Source organism: Drosophila bipectinata, unplaced genomic scaffold (assembly GCF_030179905.1).
Source record: "Drosophila bipectinata strain 14024-0381.07 unplaced genomic scaffold, DbipHiC1v2 scaffold_58, whole genome shotgun sequence".
NCBI lineage: Eukaryota > Metazoa > Arthropoda > Insecta > Diptera > Drosophilidae > Drosophila > Drosophila bipectinata.
In genome coordinates this window covers 231327-252319 of record NW_027222982.1, presented here as the reverse complement: position 1 = coordinate 252319, position 20993 = coordinate 231327, and the positions used below count along the sequence as shown (strand labels likewise).

The 20993-nt window shown below is 44.6% G+C and overlaps 5 long non-coding RNA genes across 5 annotated transcripts; all 5 read right to left on the bottom strand.

The window, feature by feature from the left end:
* Nucleotides 1–1139: 1139 nt before the first annotated feature.
* Nucleotides 1140–2018, bottom strand: LOC138927706 (uncharacterized). The gene is made up of 3 exons (XR_011444184.1): nucleotides 1642–2018; nucleotides 1329–1555; nucleotides 1140–1274 (listed from the first exon to the last, which is right to left on the bottom strand). It is a non-coding gene; the product is annotated as an uncharacterized lncRNA (long non-coding RNA).
* Nucleotides 2019–6446: 4428 nt separating this feature from the next.
* On the bottom strand, nucleotides 6447–7699 carry LOC138927691 (uncharacterized). The gene is made up of 4 exons (XR_011444167.1): nucleotides 7457–7699; nucleotides 7144–7402; nucleotides 6828–7083; nucleotides 6447–6774 (listed from the first exon to the last, which is right to left on the bottom strand). It is a non-coding gene; the product is annotated as an uncharacterized lncRNA (long non-coding RNA).
* Nucleotides 7700–8306: 607 nt separating this feature from the next.
* On the bottom strand, nucleotides 8307–8949 carry LOC138927707 (uncharacterized). The gene is made up of 3 exons (XR_011444185.1): nucleotides 8830–8949; nucleotides 8404–8742; nucleotides 8307–8342 (listed from the first exon to the last, which is right to left on the bottom strand). It is a non-coding gene; the product is annotated as an uncharacterized lncRNA (long non-coding RNA).
* Nucleotides 8950–10722: 1773 nt separating this feature from the next.
* LOC138927700 (uncharacterized) lies at nucleotides 10723–11777 on the bottom strand. Its single transcript, XR_011444180.1, has 3 exons — nucleotides 11707–11777; nucleotides 11391–11646; nucleotides 10723–11337 (listed from the first exon to the last, which is right to left on the bottom strand). It is a non-coding gene; the product is annotated as an uncharacterized lncRNA (long non-coding RNA).
* An 8143-nt stretch (nucleotides 11778–19920) lies between these two features.
* On the bottom strand, nucleotides 19921–20578 carry LOC138927701 (uncharacterized). Its single transcript, XR_011444181.1, has 3 exons — nucleotides 20508–20578; nucleotides 20192–20447; nucleotides 19921–20138 (listed from the first exon to the last, which is right to left on the bottom strand). It is a non-coding gene; the product is annotated as an uncharacterized lncRNA (long non-coding RNA).
* Between the last annotated feature and the right edge of the window lie 415 nt (nucleotides 20579–20993).

Below are 20993 nucleotides of genomic sequence, written 5' to 3'. Positions count from 1 at the left end.
TGATATGTCGTAGGGAAGGCAGAAGACCTATACCCTCCCTACAAAACTCACCCATTCTTATCTTACAGATGTCACCATGTCGATCCAGATCCAGACTGGCTGAGGGCAACGCACACGCCGCTTGATGGCAACAAATCCGCCACTACGCACCGGCTCACCACCTCGAAGTCCAATCTCCTGGCTATGCTGATACTGTTTTGGCCACCAGGTCGAAGTCAGCAACCAGGCAGCTACGTTCGTCTCCATCAAATGTACTACACCCCGCTATAGGATGGAAGCAGCAGAATGTTCGCCCTTCCCCGAATATCACTACTCCGGCTCTCGGAAGAGGAAAGATACCCTCCAGACGATCCAATCATGTGCTCCGATTCTACCACCTCAAGCGTGCAGTCAGATCTCAGATTTCGCCACTAATACAACGACAGGATGGACAGCTCGCCTCCTAAAAACAAACAAAACTAAATTAAGCTATTTCATTTATATTAAATTAAATCTACTAAAACCTAAATTAACATATAAGGCTAAATCAAATTAGAACTCTAAATCGCAAACTCCTACTCAAATTATTATCAATCCTACTATTAACTTACATATTTTGATACATAAATTGCTTAAAATCTCTGTTTTCCTCTTCTTTATATCAATATAGCAGCTGATCAAAATCAGACTGCCAATCTCACCTGTATTTAAATTCAAAATGCCTCTAAAACTTCGTATGTAAGCCCCAATGTAAAACCAGCTATGTTATGGTCCCTGCCGGAAATCGGCCCTTACATGTATATTTACTTAAGGCTTTGACATGTAAAGAGTTCAATAGTCACGTAAATAAATAAACTGACTAACCGCTCTGGCAGCGGCAAATCAGTCATAGTTGTGACCCTGAAAGGCACACACCGAAAAGCCACATCCTGGCGCCCTGGTGACGCCAATCCAGCTTTGGCCATCAGGCTTAAATCAGCGTCCAGACAGCTACCTGGGAACTCCACTGTTTCGTGCTCTACCCTGCTGCATGATAAAATCAGCAGGAAAATAGCCCTTTGGTCCAGCAGGATCCAAATTCACATCGCCAAGGCTGCCTATATATCCCTGCAATTTAGGAAATCATGATCCACACTGCTCCACCGATATAACATGACATACCTCGATCCAGGTCCAACTTGACTGCTGAAGACGCATAGGCCGTCTACAGCGATTAATCCGCCAAAACGCACCGACTCTCTACCCCGAAGTCTAATCCACTGGCCCATGCAGATCCTGCTCTGGCCACCAGTTAGCTGCCAGATCTGGATTATTGCTGTAAACACAAAGCTAAGATGATCACATTTTACCTCGCACCAGATCCAACTTAGCTGACGGCAGCAACAAATCCTTACAAACGCACTTCCTCTTTCACCTTGAAACTAAATCTCCCGATGACACTGATCCTGCTTTGGCCATCCGGATGTGATCAGCGCTCAGCCAGCTACATCGGCCAGGAAACACTACCTCGGCTCTTAGCATGCTGCCAGTGGCAGATTTTGCCGCTAACTCAACGCCTAGATGGACTGCTTACCTCCTAAAACAAAAACAACATCAAATTAAACCAAGGTACTGATGGCTGACGATAGCAGCAAATTTGCAAAAACGCACTGGCCTTCTCACCTCGAAGCCAAACCTGCTGGTGATGCGGATCTTGCTCTGGTCATCAGGAGGGGATCAACGTCCAGACAGTTACAAGGGGACCTCCACTGTTTCTGCTTTATACCCTACTTCAGAATACAAGCAGCAGAAAGCGACAAATCCGCCACATCGCACTGGCTCTCCACCTCGAAGCCCAACCTCCTGGTTATGCAGACCCTGTCTTGGCCACCAGGCCGACATCAGCTGCCAGGCAGTTATGCTCGAATCTTCACCAAATGCACTACACCTCGATACATGGATGGAGGCAGCGGAATGATCGCACACTGCCTGATAATCACTACTCCGGCTCCCACTGCCAGATACAGTTTTATGCCCCAATATAATGCCACGGTGGACAGATGGCCTCCTAAAACAAAATAACACCAAATTAAATCAGAGCTCTGACGTTTTAGTATGATCATCCTTACCCAGCACTAGTTCAAGTTCTAGCTGGCGGCAGCAACTAATTCGCCAAAAACGCTCCGGCTTTTCACCTCGAAACCAAATCACCTGGTGACGCTGACTCTGCTTTGGCCAACAGGCTGAAAACAGCGCCCAGGCATTTACATAGGTCCTCAACTGGTTGGCTCTATACCCTGCAGAATAGAAGCAGCATCAAAACGCCTGATGTCTGGTCCAGCAGCCATGCTCTCAGGATACTCAGACGGAGGCGAACTAATCCGAAATACCCTGAAATGGCCACACTCACGGCGTTCTAACTAAATCCAAACTGGAAACAGGCATGAAGCCATAATTCCAATTCACACCTGCAAATAGACAAATGATGATTCAAACCATGGCACTGATATGTCGTAGGGAAGGCAGAAGACCTATACCCTCCCTACAAACTCACCCATTCTTATCTTACAGATGTCACCATGTCGATCCAGATCCAGACTGGCTGAGGGCAACGCACACGCCGCTTGAGGGCAACAAATCCGCCACTACGCACCGGCTCACCACCTCGAAGTCCAATTTCCTGGTCATGCTGATCCTGTATTGGCCACCAGGCCGAAGCCAGCAACCAGGCAGCTACGTTCGTCTCCATCAAATGTACTACACCCCGCTATAGGATGGAAGCAGCAGAATGTTCGCCCTTCCCTGAATATCACTACTCCGGCTCTCCGAAGAGGAAATATACCCTCCAGACGAACCAATTATGTGCTCCGATTCTACCACCTCAAGCGTGCAGTCAGATCTCAGATTTCGCCACTAATACAACGACAGGATGGACAGCTTGCCTCCTAAAAATAAACAAAACTAAATTAAGCTATTTCATTTATATTAAATTAAATCTACTAAAACCTAAATTAACATATAAGGCTAAATCAAATTAGAACTCTAAATCGCAAACTCCTACTCAAATTATTATCAATCCTACTATTAACTTACATATTTTGATACACAAATTGCTTAAAATCTCTGTTTTCCTCTTCTTTATATTAAAATAGCAGCTGATCAAAATCAGACTGCCAATCTCACCTGTATTTAAAATTCAAAATGCCTCTAAAACTTCGTATGTAAGCCCCAATGTAAAACCAGCTATGTTATGGTCCCTGCCGGAAATCGGCCCTTACATGTATATTTACTTAAGGCTTTGACATGTAAAGAGTTCAATAGTCACGTAAATAAATAAACTGACTAACCGCTCTGGCAGTGGCAAATCAGTCATAGTTGTGACCCTGAAAGGCACACACCGAAATCTCTCTTTAATATATCAAATCATATACAAAACCGCAAACCCCATAAAAACATAAAATTAATACAAATTAAACATTTAGTTCTCCTTATAACTTTTTGGCTCACAAACCAGTGGAAGTGATTGTGAAAACTACTCCTACAAACCGATCTAAGACCGATATCTCTCCTTAATATATTAAATCATATACAAAACTGCAAACCCCATAAACTATAAAAGGCATAATTAATATGCAATAAAACAGAAAACCTAAATCAAATTCTGCGCTTTTACGTGTGTGCTAAACTCTACATAAACCTAAGATCATCACCTGACTTTGACACACACATACCAGTGTAAGTGGCAGTGAAATAACTGCTCCTACGTATAGATCCAGACCCACTATTTCTATTACACAAACACAAAGGAAATAGCAAACTCTACAACGCACTAATACTTCAAACAAACTCATCGAAGCCACCTACACATAGTGTGTGGCACATACATCTAGTGTGTGTAAACTCGGTACATTGCCCTACGAATACCAATCCAAAATAAGATGGCTGTGACCACAAATGGCGCCCAACCTAACCTCACTGAGGGTGCTCCGCCCATTTCAATCTGCAGCTCCGAAAACTCCCTTGAGAAAAACATTACCACATCGCCGAGGGTTTCTTGGTTCTCATCCGATTCCAACCAGGCTGAACACAACGATCCCCTAAGTCTCCATGACAAGGAAAAGTCGCCGGTACGCACAACAAATCTGATACCCACCTCTACGCCAAAAGCCTCCCGGAATTCTCCCTCAACTTCAAGCAGACCTGGCCCACGTTGTACCAAAAGAAGGAAGATTCTCCCCATTTCTTTAAACCGGCACAAACGTACTAAATCTAACACCATGGACCGTAGCAACAACTCCTCAGAGAGGATCCTAGGAGGCCCATCCCCAAAAGGTAGTCCCACTGCAACGGCGGAACCCGTCCAAAACGAAGTGGCACCTGCAAGTGACGACGTCCAAAGTCAAGGCGGCAAGCCACCATCACAAACTGTAAGCGAGAAAGTCCCAGCGATCTTTCTCCATAACATATCCTCCATCCAGCCACTACTGGAAGCCATAAATTCCATTCCAGGAATAGCTAACACGTACTCCACAACATGCTTGAGTGGAAACCGCATTAAGCTGGCTTCTAATAATTTTTACACTTACAATCACATCCTGGAAAAATTGGAGGCTGACAAACGGCAAACACACACACACCAACCTCGCTCTGAGCGGGGCTACAGAATTGTAATCCGGCAGTTGCACCATTCTACCCCATTGGACGATGTTCGCAAACTACTAAATGAGCTGGGCTTTACGGCGCGATTTGTTAATAACATCAGACATCGTCGAAGCCGTAAGCCATTAGATCTGTTTGAAGTGGAACTAGCCCCGACTGAAGACAACTTTAATGACAAAATCCTAGATATTACCAGGTTAGGAAACCAACGCGTAATTATTGAGCGACAACTTCGGCGAATGGAGCCGGCAATGTGCCACCGTTGCCAGGGCTACGGCCATACTAAAAACTTCTGCCGACGAGACTATGTGTGCCAAAAATGCGCAGGAAGCCACCCATCAACGGCTTGTGCGCAGGTTAGAGTTGAAAAACCCAAATGCGCAAATTGTGGGCTTGGCCACGTTGCCAGCTTCAAGGGTTGTGCTGCGTTTAAAAAGGCCCAAGCTCAACTCACAGCCTACCGCGCCCACATTGCTTTGGACAACCGGAGGAACCTGCAACAACCCCGAGACAGCCCAGGTTCCCGAAGAAACCACAACAACCCAGGTCACCACCAACACCTGCTACACCAGTCGCAAAATCTGGTTGGAAACCGCCAACAGTTGCCCAGCAGCCGTGCTGCAGATAAGTCACCTACCAGTCGACGCAACCCATTCCGACAAACTCCCACACTTGCCAAAAAGGTTTTATATAGCCAGGATGTTAATAAATTTTGTCAAAATACGCCTGTGCAAAATCCAGCCGAAATGCACCTAAACCAATTCCGGGAGAACCTCTTTAAACAGCAAAATGACGTAATAAACAAATTAAATCCCAATCTAAATAATCTTACACCTTCCAGCCCAATCAATAATAAACCAAACCCTTGGACGGACGACAGACAACCTCGAAACCAGTTACTCCAGCTCGACCCTAAACCAAGCTCTTCTGGCCTAAGACAGACGGACCAAATCCAACCCCAACAGGCAAACGAGGAAATGATGCACCTAGTCCAACAAAACGCAATCACCGTAAGCGAAATGGGGAAAAAAATGGATGCACTAATTGAACTTCTGCAGTCCTTCATAACTGGCTCGCTGCCGCGCCCTAACAATAACACTAACGACTATAAAAATTAATAAATATGCATACACTAATCACCCTATCCAAAACAAATTACTAAATCAGTCTCCAAACAGACAAAATGAAACTGACTTCTTCAGGATCACTAGAAATTAAATATTTTATGATACTTAAATACAACTATGCTTAATATCCTAAATATAAAATACACACGTACATGTCTTACCTAGCTGACACAGACTCCTTATCTAACTTAAAGTAGTCCTGCATACTGATCATATTCCATCTCTAAACTTATCAGTGTGCGATCGCTTCCAACTAAAAATAAAAAACTACACCCCCATATACTATTCCACTCCGGAATACACATTAGGTCAAATAATAAACAAACGCCTCTTTAAAGATGCGATCGATATATTTTATTCAAATAAATACGATACCTTCTAAATCACATAAACATTAAAAATAAAAGTGCCCAGGACACAAACTTCTTGATCAAGAAATCACAAAATATACAAACCACAAAGAAACCAGGCTTTATTTCCTGAAATTCTCGCGCTCATTGCACTAGCAAACTACTATGCCCTATCCATGGGTAACCTGGCTCCCTTCCTGGCCAAACAACAAGTGCCAATGTCCAAATAGCCACACTGTTACTCATAGCTAGTGCTACACTCTGTTGAATCAGTTTTCGCTACCCCCCTGATGTAGGACGGGGACAGCAGATAGCTTCCAAACAGTAAACAATGCAAGAGCATCCTTACCTCGCATCAGCTCCAAATTAACAGACGGCAGTAACAAATCTGTCAAAACGGCTTTTCACTTTGAAGCCAAATCCTGGCGTCCTGGTGATGCCGATCCCGCTTTGGTCATCAGGCTAAAATCAGAGTCAAGGTGGCTTTACGGGTCCTCCACTGCTTCATGTTCTACCCTGCCGCAGAATAAAAGCAACAGCAAAATCGTCCATCCTCTGGTCCAGCAGGCCTGACTCTTAGGATACTCAGAATAAAGCGAATTAATCTGAACGCTTTAGAGTGGCTGCACCCACGGTGTTCCTATTCAAATCCCACACCGCAAAGGTTGCCAATTTGGTTTCTGAAATTATGGAAACATGAGTCATACCGCTCCACCAATACGACATGACCAACCTAGATCCAAGTCTAACTTAGCTGATGGCGACGCATGGGCTGTATGTAGAGACAAATCCGCCGCAACACACCGGCTTCCCATCTTAAAATCCAGACTCCTGTTTCATGCAGATCCTCTTCTGGATTCTAGACCGAAACCTACAGCCTGGCAGTTTGCTCCTATCACAAGCACAATGCACCGCATATTCCGAACTCACAGCTCGTTCCCAGATCCGGACTTTGCTGCCGGTATAAAACTAAGACAGACAGCTTGCCTCTGAAACCAAATAAATAAAACTTACACCATAGCACAAATGTGAAGTACGAACATCCTTACCGTGCACCAGTTCCAATTTAGCTGCTGACAGAAACTAATCCGCAAAATGCACCGGCCCCTCACCTCGAAGCCACATCCTGGCGCCCTGGTGACGCCAATCCAGCTTTGGCCATCAGGCTTAAATCAGCGTCCAGACAGCTACCTGGGACCTCCACTGTTTCGTGCTCTACCCTGCCGCATGATAAAATCAGCAGGAAAATAGCCCTTTTTCTGGTCCAGCAGGATCCAAATTCACATCGCCAAGGCTGCCTATATATCCCTGCAATTTAGGAAACCATGATCCACACTGCTCCACCGATATAACACGACATACCTCGATCCAGGTCCAACTTGACTGCTGAAGACGCATAGGCCGTCTACAGCGATTAATCCGCCAAAACGCACCGACTCTCTACCCCGAAGTCTAATCCACTGGCCCATGCAGATCCTGCTCTGGCCACCAGTTAGCTGCCAGATCTGGATTATTGCTGCAAACACAAAGCTAAGATGATCACATTTTACCTCGCACCAGATCCAACTTAGCTGACGACAGCAACAAATCCTTACAAACGCACTTCCTCTTTCACCTTGAAACTAAATCTCTCGATGACACTGATCCTGCTTTGGCCATCCGGATGTGATCAGCGCTCAACCAGCTACATCGGCCAGGAAACACTACCTCGGCTCTTAGCATGCTGCCAGTGGCAGATTTTGCCGCTAACTCAACGCCTAGATGGACTGTTTACCTCCTAAAACAAAAACAACATCAAATTAAACCAAGGTACTGATGGCTGACGATAGCAGCAAATTTGCAAAAACGCACTTGCCTTCTCACCTCGAAGCCAAACCTGCTGGTGATGCGGAATTTGCTCTGGTCATCAGGAGGGGATCAACGTCCAAACAGCTGCAGGGGACCTCCACTGTTTCTGCTTTATACCCTACTTCAGGATACAAGCAGTTGAAAGCGACTAATCTGCCACATCGCATCGGCTCTCCACCTCGAAGCCCAATCTCCTGGTTACGCAGATCCTGTCTTGGCCACCAGGCCGACATCAGCTGCCAGGCAGTTATGCTCGAATCTTCACCAAACGCACTACACCCCGATACATGGATGGAGGCAGCGGAATGATTGCACACTGCCTGATAATCACTACTCCGGCTCCCAGTGCCAGATACAGTTCTATGCCCCCAATATTATGCCAGGGTGGACATATGGCCTCCTAAAACAAAATAACACCAAATTAAATCAGAGCACTGATGTTCTAGTACGATCATCCTTACCCAGCATCAGTTCAAGTTCTAGCTGGCGGCAGCAACAAATTCGCCAAAACGCGCCGGCTTTTCACCTCGAAACCAAATCACCTGGTGACGCTGACCCTGCTTTGGCCAACAGACCGAAAACAGCGCCCAGGCATTTACATAGATCCTCAACCGGTTGGCTCTATACCCTGCAGAATAGAAGCAGCATCAAAACGCCTGATGTCTGGTCCAGCAGCCATGCTCTTAGGATACCCAGACGGAGGCGAACTAATCCGAAATACCCTGAAATGGCCACACTCACGGCGTTTCTAACCAAACCCAAACTGGAAACAGGCATGAAGCCATAATTCCAATTCACACCTGCAAATAGACAAATGATGATTCAAACCATGGCACTGATATGTCGTAGGGAAGGCAGAAGACCTATACCCTCCCTACAAAACTCACCCATTCTTATCTTACAGATGTCACCATGTCGATCCAGATCCAGACTGGCTGAGGGCAACGCACACGCCGCTTGATGGCAACAAATCCGCCACTACGCACCGGCTCACCACCTCGAAGTCCAATCTCCTGGCTATGCTGATACTGTCTTGGCCAACAGGTCGAAGTCAGCAACCAGGCAGCTACGTTCGTCTCCATCAAATGTACTACACCCCGCTATAGGATGGAAGCAGCAGAATGTTCGCCCTTCCCCGAATATCACTACTCCGGCTCTTGGAAGAGGAAAGATACCCTCCAGACGATCCAATCACGTGCTCCGATTCTACCACCTCAAGCGTGCAGTCAGATCTCAGATTTCGCCACTAATACAACGACAGGATCGACAGCTCGCCTCCTAAAAACAAACAAAACTAAATTAAGCTATTTCATTTATATTAAATTAAATCTACTAAAACCTAAATTAACATATAAGGCTAAATCAAATTAGAACTCTAAATCGCAAACTCCTACTCAAATTATTATCAATCCTACTATTAACTTACATATTTTGACACATAAATTGCTTAAAATCTCTGTTTTCCTCTTCTTTATATCAATATAGCAGCTGATCAAAATCAGACTGCCAATCTCACCTGTATTTAAATTCAAAATGCCTCTAAAACTTCGTATGTAAGCCCCAATGTAAAACCAGCTATGTTATGGTCCCTGCCGGAAATCGGCCCTTACATGTATATTTACTTAAGGCTTTGACATGTAAAGAGTTCAATAGTCACGTAAATAAATAAACTGACTAACCGCTCTGGCAGCGGCAAATCAGTCATAGTTGTGACCCTGAAAGGCACACACCGAAAAAAAAAAAAACTACTCCGACAAACTGTTCTAAGACAAATATCTCTCTTTAATATATCAAATCATATACAAAACCGCAAACCCCATAAAAACATAAAATTAATACAAATTAAACATTTAGTTCTCCTTATAACTTTTTGGCTCACAAACCAGTGGAAGTGATTGTGAAAACTACTCCTACAAACCGATCTAAGACCGATATCTCTCCTTAATATATTAAATCATATACAAAACTGCAAACCCCATAAACTATAAAAGGCATAATTAATATGCAATAAAACAGAAAACCTAAATCAAATTCTGCGCTTTTACGTGTGTGCTAAACTCTACATAAACCTAAGATCATCACCTGACTTTGACCCACACATACCAGTGTAAGTGGCAGTGAAATAACTGCTCCTACGTATAGATCCAGACCCACTATTTCTATTACACAAACACAAAGGAAATAGCAAACTCTACAACGCACTAATACTTCAAACAAACTCATCGAAGCCACCTACACATAGTGTGTGGCACATACATCTAGTGTGTGTAAACTCGGTACATTGCCCTACGAATACCAATCCAAAATAAGATGGCTGTGACCACAAATGGCGCCCAACCTAACCTCACTGAGGGTGCTCCGCCCATTACACTAATCACCCTATCCAAAACAAATTACTAAATCAGTCTCCAAACAGACAAAATGAAACTGACTTCTTCAGGATCACTAGAAATTAAATATTTAATGATACTTAAATACAACTATGCTTAATATCCTAAATATAAAATACACACGTACATGTCTTACCTAGCTGACACAGACTCCTTATCTAACTTAAAGTAGTCCTGCATACTGATCATATTCCATCTCTAAACTTATCAGTGTGCGATCGCTTCCAACTAAAAATAAAAAACTACACCCCCATATACTATTCCACTCCGGAATACACATTAGGTCAAATAATAAACAAACGCCTCTTTAAAGATGCGATCGATATATTTTATTCAAATAAATACGATACCTTCTAAATCACATAAACATTAAAAATAAAAGTGCCCAGGACACAAACTTCTTGATCAAGAAATCACAAAATATACAAACCACAAAGAATCCAGGCTTTATTTCCTGAAATTCTCGCGCTCATTGCACTAGCAAACTACTATGCCCTATCCATGGGTAACCTGGCTCCCTTCCTGGCCAAACAACAAGTGCCAATGTCCAAATAGCCACACTGATACTCATAGCTAGTGCTACACTCTGTTGAATCAGTTTTCGCTACCCCCCTGATGTAGGACGGGGACAGCAGATAGCTTCCAAACAGTAAACAATGCAAGAGCATCCTTACCTCGCATCAGCTCCAAATTAACAGACGGCAGTAACAAATCTGTCAAAACGGCTTTTCACTTTGAAGCCAAATCCTGGCGTCCTGGTGATGCCGATCCCGCTTTGATCATCAGGCTAAAATCAGAGTCAAGGTGGCTTTACGGGTCCTCCACTGCTTCATGTTCTACCCTGCCGCAGAATAAAAGCAACAGCAAAATCGTCCATCCTCTGGTCCAGCAGGCCTGACTCTTAGGATACTCAGAATAAAGCGAATTAATCTGAACGCTTTAGAGTGGCTGCACCCACGGTGTTCCTATTCAAATCCCACACCGCAAAGGTTGCCAATTTGGTTTCTGAAATTATGGAAACATGAGTCATACCGCTCCACCAATACGACATGACCAACCTAGATCCAAGTCTAACTTAGCTGATGGCGACGCATGGGCTGTATGTAGAGACAAATCCGCCGCAACACACCGGCTTCCCATCTTAAAATCCAGACTCCTGTTTCATGCAGATCCTCTTCTGGATTCTAGACTGAAACCTACAGCCTGGCAGTTTGCTCCTATCACAAGCACAATGCACCGCATATTCCGAACTCACAGCTCGTTCCCAGATCCGGACTTTGCTGCCGGTATAAAACTAAGACAGACAGCTTGCCTCTGAAACCAAATAAATAAAACTTACACCATAGCACAAATGTGAAGTACGAACATCCTTACCGTGCACCAGTTCCAATTTAGCTGCTGACAGAAACTAATCCGCAAAATGCACCGGCCCCTCACCTCGAAGCCACATCCTGGCGCTCTGGTGACGCCAATCCAGCTTTGGCCATCAGGCTTAAATCAGCGTCCAGACAGCTACCTGGGACCTCCACTGTTTCGTGCTCTACCCTGCCGCATGATTAAATCAGCAGGAAAATAGCCCTTTTTCTGGTCCAGCAGGATCCAAATTCACATCGCCAAGGCTGCCTATATATCCCTGCAATTTAGGAAACCATGATCCACACTGCTCCACCGATATAACACGACATACCTCGATCCAGGTCCAACTTGACTGCTGAAGACGCATAGGCCGTCTACAGCGATTAATCCGCCAAAACGCACCGACTCTCTACCCCGAAGTCTAATCCACTGGCCCATGCAGATCCTGCTCTGGCCACCAGTTAGCTGCCAGATCTGGATTATTGCTGCAAACACAAAGCTAAGATGATCACATTTTACCTCGCACCAGATCCAACTTAGCTGACGACAGCAACAAATCCTTACAAACGCACTTCCTCTTTCACCTTGAAACTAAATCTCTCGATGACACTGATCCTGCTTTGGCCATCCGGATGTGATCAGCGCTCAGCCAGCTACATCGGCCAGGAAACACTACCTCGGCTCTTAGCATGCTGCCAGTGGCAGATTTTGCCGCTAACTCAACGCCTAGACGGACTGCTTACCTCCTAAAACAAAAACAACATCAAATTAAACCAAGGTACTGATGGCTGACGATAGCAGCAAATTTGCAAAAACGCACTGGCCTTCTCACCTCGAAGCCAAACCTGCTGGTGATGCGGATCTTGCTCTGGTCATCAGGAGGGGATCAACGTCCAGACAGTTACAAGGGGACCTCCACTGTTTCTGCTTTATACCCTACTTCAGAATACAAGCAGCAGAAAGCGACAAATCCGCCACATCGCACTGGCTCTCCACCTCGAAGCCCAACCTCCTGGTTATGCAGACCCTGTCTTGGCCACCAGGCCGACATCAGCTGCCAGGCAGTTATGCTCGAATCTTCACCAAATGCACTACACCTCGATACATGGATGGAGGCAGCGGAATGATCGCACACTGCCTGATAATCACTACTCCGGCTCCCACTGCCAGATACAGTTTTATGCCCCAATATAATGCCACGGTGGACAGATGGCCTCCTAAAACAAAATAACACCAAATTAAATCAGAGCTCTGACGTTTTAGTATGATCATCCTTACCCAGCACCAGTTCAAGTTCTAGCTGGCGGCAGCAACTAATTCGCCAAAAACGCTCCGGCTTCTCACCTCGAAACCAAATCACCTGGTGACGCTGACTCTGCTTTGGCCAACAGGCTGAAAACAGCGCCCAGGCATTTACATAGGTCCTCAACTGGTTGGCTCTATACCCTGCAGAATAGAAGCAGCATCAAAACGTCTGATGTCTGGTCCAGCAGCCATGCTCTCAGGATACCCAGACGGAGGCGAACTAATCCGAAATACCCTGAAATGGCCACACTCACGGTGTTTCTAACCAAACCCAAACTGGAAACAGGCATGAAGCCATAATTCCAATTCACACCTGCAAATAGACAAATGATGATTCAAACCATGGCACTGATATGTCGTAGGGAAGGCAGAAGACCTATACCCTCCCTACAAAACTCACCCATTCTTATCTTACAGATGTCACCATGTCGATCCAGATCCAGACTGGCTGAGGGCAACGCACACGCCGCTTGATGGCAACAAATCCGCCACTACGCACCGGCTCACCACCTCGAAGTCCAATCTCCTGGCTATGCTGATACTGTTTTGGCCACCAGGTCGAAGTCAGCAACCAGGCAGCTACGTTCGTCTCCATCAAATGTACTACACCCCGCTATAGGATGGAAGCAGCAGAATGTTCGCCCTTCCCCGAATATCACTACTCCGGCTCTCGGAAGAGGAAAGATACCCTCCAGACGATCCAATCATGTGCTCCGATTCTACCACCTCAAGCGTGCAGTCAGATCTCAGATTTCGCCACTAATACAACGACAGGATGGACAGCTCGCCTCCTAAAAACAAACAAAACTAAATTAAGCTATTTCATTTATATTAAATTAAATCTACTAAAACCTAAATTAACATATAAGGCTAAATCAAATTAGAACTCTAAATCGCAAACTCCTACTCAAATTATTATCAATCCTACTATTAACTTACATATTTTGATACATAAATTGCTTAAAATCTCTGTTTTCCTCTTCTTTATATCAATATAGCAGCTGATCAAAATCAGACTGCCAATCTCACCTGTATTTAAATTCAAAATGCCTCTAAAACTTCGTATGTAAGCCCCAATGTAAAACCAGCTATGTTATGGTCCCTGCCGGAAATCGGCCCTTACATGTATATTTACTTAAGGCTTTGACATGTAAAGAGTTCAATAGTCACGTAAATAAATAAACTGACTAACCGCTCTGGCAGCGGCAAATCAGTCATAGTTGTGACCCTGAAAGGCACACACCGAAAAGAAACCGAAACTACTCCGACAAACTGATCTAAGACAAATATCTCTCTTTAATATATCAAATCATATACAAAACCGCAAACCCCATAAAAACATAAAATTAATACAAATTAAACATTTAGTTCTCCTTATAACTTTTTGGCTCACAAACCAGTGGAAGTGATTGTGAAAACTACTCCTACAAACCGATCTAAGACCGATATCTCTCCTTAATATATTAAATCATATACAAAACTGCAAACCCCATAAACTATAAAAGGCATAATTAATATGCAATAAAACAGAAAACCTAAATCAAATTCTGCGCTTTTACGTGTGTGCTAAACTCTACATAAACCTAAGATCATCACCTGACTTAGACACACACATACCAGTGTAAGTGGCAGTGAAATAACTGCTCCTACGTATAGATCCAGACCCACTATTTCTATTACACAAACACAAAGGAAATAGCAAACTCTACAACGCACTAATACTTCAAACAAACTCATCGAAGCCACCTACACATAGTGTGTGGCACATACATCTAGTGTGTGTAAACTCGGTACATTGCCCTACGAATACCAATCCAAAATAAGATGGCTGTGACCACAAATGGCGCCCAACCTAACCTCACTGAGGGTGCTCCGCCCATTACACTAATCACCCTATCCAAAACAAATTACTAAATCAGTCTCCAAACAGACAAAATGAAACTGACTTCTTCAGGATCACTAGAAATTAAATATTTAATGATACTTAAATACAACTATGCTTAATATCCTAAATATAAAATACACACGTACATGTCTTACCTAGCTGACACAGACTCCTTATCTAACTTAAAGTAGTCCTGCATACTGACCATATTCCATCTCTAAACTTATCAGTGTGCGATCGCTTCCAACTAAAAATAAAAAACTACACCCCCATATACTATTCCACTCCGGAATACACATTAGGTCAAATAATAAACAAACGCCTCTTTAAAGATGCGATCGATATATTTTATTCAAATAAATACGATACCTTCTAAATCACATAAACATTAAAAATAAAAGTGCCCAGGACACAAACTTCTTGATCAAGAAATCACAAAATATACAAACCACAAAGAATCCAGGCTTTATTTCCTGAAATTCTCGCGCTCATTGCACTAGCAAACTACTATGCCCTATCCATGGGTAACCTGGCTCCCTTCCTGGCCAAACAACAAGTGCCAATGTCCAAATAGCCACACTGATACTCATAGCTAGTGCTACACTCTGTTGAATCAGTTTTCGCTACCCCCCTGATGTAGGACGGGGACAGCAGATAGCTTCCAAACAGTAAACAATGCAAGAGCATCCTTACCTCGCATCAGCTCCAAATTAACAGACGGCAGTAACAAATCTGTCAAAACGGCTTTTCACTTTGAAGCCAAATCCTGGCGTCCTGGTGATGCCGATCCCGCTTTGGTCATCAGGCTAAAATCAGAGTCAAGGTGGCTTTACGGGTCCTCCACTGCTTCATGTTCTACCCTGCCGCAGAATAAAAGCAACAGCAAAATCGTCCATCCTCTGGTCCAGCAGGCCTGACTCTTAGGATACTCAGAATAAAGCGAATTAATCTGAACGCTTTAGAGTGGCTGCACCCACGGTGTTCCTATTCAAATCCCACACCGCAAAGGTTGCCAATTTGGTTTCTGAAATTATGGAAACATGAGTCATACCGCTCCACCAATACGACATGACCAACCTAGATCCAAGTCTAACTTAGCTGATGGCGACGCATGGGCTGTATGTAGAGACAAATCCGCCGCAACACACCGGCTTCCCATCTTAAAATCCAGACTCCTGTTTCATGCAGATCCTCTTCTGGATTCTAGACCGAAACCTACAGCCTGGCAGTTTGCTCCTATCACAAGCACAATGCACCGCATATTCCGAACTCACAGCTCGTTCCCAGATCCGGACTTTGCTGCCGGTATAAAACTAAGACAGACAGCTTGCCTCTGAAACCAAATAAATAAAACTTACACCATAGCACAAATGTGAAGTACGAACATCCTTACCGTGCACCAGTTCCAATTTAGCTGCTGACAGAAACTAATCCGCAAAATGCACTGGCCCCTCACCTCGAAGCCACATCCTGGCGCCCTGGTGACGCCAATCCAGCTTTGGCCATCAGGCTTAAATCAGCGTCCAGACAGCTACCTGGGACCTCCACTGTTTCGTGCTCTACCCTGCCGCATGATAAAATCAGCAGGAAAATAGCCCTTTTTCTGGTCCAGCAGGATCCAAATTCACATCGCCAAGGCTGCCTATATATCCCTGCAATTTAGGAAATCATGATCCACACTGCTCCACCGATATAACATGACATACCTCGATCCAGGTCCAACTTGACTGCTGAAGACGCATAGGCCGTCTACAGTGATTAATCCGCCAAAACGCACCGACTCTCTACCCCGAAGTCTAATCCACTGGCCCATGCAGATCCTGCTCTGGCCACCAGTTAGCTGCCAGATCTGGATTATTGCTGCAAACACAAAGCTAAGATGATCACATTTTACCTCGCACCAGATCCAACTTAGCTGACGACAGCAACAAATCCTTACAAACGCACTTCCTCTTTCACCTTGAAACTAAATCTCCCGATGACACTGATCCTGCTTTGGCCATCCGGATGTGATCAGCGCTCAGCCAGCTACATCGGCCAGGAAACACTACCTCGGCTCTTAGCATGCTGCCAGTGGCAGATTTTGCCGCTAACTCAACGCCTAGATGGACTGCTTACCTCCTAAAACAAAAACAACATCAAATTAAACCAAGGTACTGATGGCTGACGATAGCAGCAAATTTGCAAAAACGCACTGGCCTTCTCACCTCGAAGCCAAACCTGCTGGTGATGCGGATCTTGCTCTGGTCATCAGGAGGGGATCAACGTCCAGACAGTTACAAGGGGACCTCCACTGTTTCTGCTTTATACCCTACTTCAGAATACAAGCAGCAGAAAGCGACAAATCCGCCACATCGCACTGGCTCTCCACCTCGAAGCCCAACCTCCTGGTTATGCAGACCCTGTCTTGGCCACCAGGCCGACATCAGCTGCCAGGCAGTTATGCTCGAATCTTCACCAAATGCACTACACCTCGATACATGGATGGAGGCAGCGGAATGATCGCACACTGCCTGATAATCACTACTCCGGCTCTCACTGCCAGATACAGTTTTATGCCCCAATATAATGCCATGGTGGACAGATGGCCTCCTAAAACAAAATAACACCAAATTAAATCAGAGCTCTGACGTTTTAGTATGATCATCCTTACCCAGCACCAGTTCAAGTTCTAGCTGGCGGCAGCAACTAATTCGCCAAAAACGCTCCGGCTTCTCACCTCGAAACCAAATCACCTGGTGACGCTGACTCTGCTTTGGCCAACAGGCTGAAAACAGCGCCCAGGCATTTACATAGGTCCTCAACTGGTTGGCTCTATACCCTGCAGAATAGAAGCAGCATCAAAACGCCTGATGTCTGGTCCAGCAGCCATGCTCTCAGGATACTCAGACGGAGGCGAACTAATCCGAAATACCCTGAAATGGCCACACTCACGGCGTTCTAACTAAATCCAAACTGGAAACAGGCATGAAGCCATAATTCCAATTCACACCTGCAAATAGACAAATGATGATTCAAACCATGGCACTGATATGTCGTAGGGAAGGCAGAAGACCTATACCCTCCCTACAAACTCACCCATTCTTATCTTACAGATGTCACCATGTCGATCCAGATCCAGACTGGCTGAGGGCAACGCACACGCCGCTTGAGGGCAACAAATCCGCCACTACGCACCGGCTCACCACCTCGAAGTCCAATTTCCTGGTCATGCTGATCCTGTATTGGCCACCAGGCCGAAGTCAGCAACCAGGCAGCTACGTTCGTCTCCATCAAATGTACTACACCCCGCTATAGGATGGAAGCAGCAGAATGTTCGCCCTTCCCTGAATATCACTACTCCGGCTCTCCGAAGAGGAAATATACCCTCCAGACGAACCAATTATGTGCTCCGATTCTACCACCTCAAGCGTGCAGTCAGATCTCAGATTTCGCCACTAATACAACGACAGGATGGACAGCTTGCCTCCTAAAAATAAACAAAACTAAATTAAGCTATTTCATTTATATTAAATTAAATCTACTAAAACCTAAATTAACATATAAGGCTAAATCAAACTAGAACTCTAAATCGCAAACTCCTACTCAAATTATTATCAATCCTACTATTAACTTACATATTTTGATACACAAATTGCTTAAAATCTCTGTTTTCCTCTTCTTTATATCAAAATAGCAGCTGATCAAAATCAGACTGCCAATCTCACCTGTATTTAAAATTCAAAATGCCTCTAAAACTTCGTATGTAAGCCCCAATGTAAAACCAGCTATGTTATGGTCCCTGCCGGAAATCGGCCCTTACATGTATATTTACTTAAGGCTTTGACATGTAAAGAGTTCAATAGTCACGTAAATAAATAAACTGACTAACCGCTCTGGCAGCGGCAAATCAGTCATAGTTGTGACCCTGAAAGGCACACACCGAAACATAAACCTAAGATCATCACCTGACTTTGACACACACATACCAGTGTAAGTGGCAGTGAAATAACTGCTCCTACGTATAGATCCAGACCCACTATTTCTATTACACAAACACAAAGGAAATAGCAAACTCTACAACGCACTAATACTTCAAACAAACTCATCGAAGCCACCTACACATAGTGTGTGGCACATACATCTAGTGTGTGTAAACTCGGTACATTGCCCTACGAATACCAATCCAAAATAAGATGGCTGTGACCACAAATGGCGCCCAACCTAACCTCACTGAGGGTGCTCCGCCCATTACACTAATCACCCTATCCAAAACAAATTACTAAATCAGTCTCCAAACAGACAAAATGAAACTGACTTCTTCAGGATCACTAGAAATTAAATATTTAATGATACTTAAATACAACTATGCTTAATATCCTAAATATAAAATACACACGTACATGTCTTACCTAGCTGACACAGACTCCTTATCTAACTTAAAGTAGTCCTGCATACTGATCATATTCCATCTCTAAACTTATCAGTGTGCGATCGCTTCCAACTAAAAATAAAAAACTACACCCCCATATACTATTCCACTCCGGAATACACATTAGGTCAAATAATAAACAAACGCCTCTTTAAAGATGCGATCGATATATTTTATTCAAATAAATACGATACCTTCTAAATCACATAAACATTAAAAATAAAAGTGCCCAGGTCACAAACTTCTTGATCAAGATATCACAAAATATACAAACCACAAAGAATCCAGGCTTTATTTCCTGAAATTCTCGCGCTCATTGCACTAGCAAACTACTATGCCCTATCCATGGGTAACCTGGCTCCCTTCCTGGCCAAACAACAAGTGCCAATGTCCAAATAGCCACACTGATACTCATAGCTAGTGCTACACTCTGTTGAATCAGTTTTCGCTACCCCCCTGATGTAGGACGGGGACAGCAGATAGCTTCCAAACAGTAAACAATGCAAGAGCATCCTTACCTCGCATCAGCTCCAAATTAACAGACGGCAGTAACAAATCTGTCAAAACGGCTTTTCACTTTGAAGCCAAATCCTGGCGTCCTGGTGATGCCGATCCCGCTTTGATCATCAGGCTAAAATCAGAGTCAAGGTGGCTTTACGGGTCCTCCACTGCTTCATGTTCTACCCTGCCGCAGAATAAAAGCAACAGCAAAATCGTCCATCCTCTGGTCCAGCAGGCCTGACTCTTAGGATACTCAGAATAAAGCGAATTAATCTGAACGCTTTAGAGTGGCTGCACCCACGGTGTTCCTATTCAAATCCCACACCGCAAAGGTTGCCAATTTGGTTTCTGAAATTATGGAAACATGAGTCATACCGCTCCACCAATACGACATGACCAACCTAGATCCAAGTCTAACTTAGCTGATGGCGACGCATGGGCTGTATGTAGAGACAAATCCGCCGCAACACACCGGCTTCCCATCTTAAAATCCAGACTCCTGTTTCATGCAGATCCTCTTCTGGATTCTAGACTGAAACCTACAGCCTGGCAGTTTGCTCCTATCACAAGCACAATGCACCGCATATTCCGAACTCACAGCTCGTTCCCAGATCCGGACTTTGCTGCCGGTATAAAACTAAGACAGACAGCTTGCCTCTGAAACCAAATAAATAAAACTTACACATTAGCACAAATGTGAAGTACGAACATCCTTACCGTGCACCAGTTCCAATTTAGCTGCTGACAGAAACTAATCCGCAAAATGCACCGGCCCCTCACCTCGAAGCCACATCCTGGCGCTCTGGTGACGCCAATCCAGCTTTGGCCATCAGGCTTAAATCAGCGTCCAGACAGCTACCTGGGACCTCCACTGTTTCGTGCTCTACCCTGCCGCATGATAAAATCAGCAGGAAAATAGCCCTTTTTCTGGTCCAGCAGGATCCAAATTCACATCGCCAAGGCTGCCTATATATCCCTGCAATTTAGGAAACCATGATCCACACTGCTCCACCGATATAACACGACATACCTCGATCCAGGTCCAACTTGACTGCTGAAGACGCATAGGCCGTCTACAGCGATTAATCCGCCAAAACGCACCGACTCTCTACCCCGAAGTCTAATCCACTGGCCCATGCAGATCCTGCTCTGGCCACCAGTTAGCTGCCAGATCTGGATTATTGCTGCAAACACAAAGCTAAG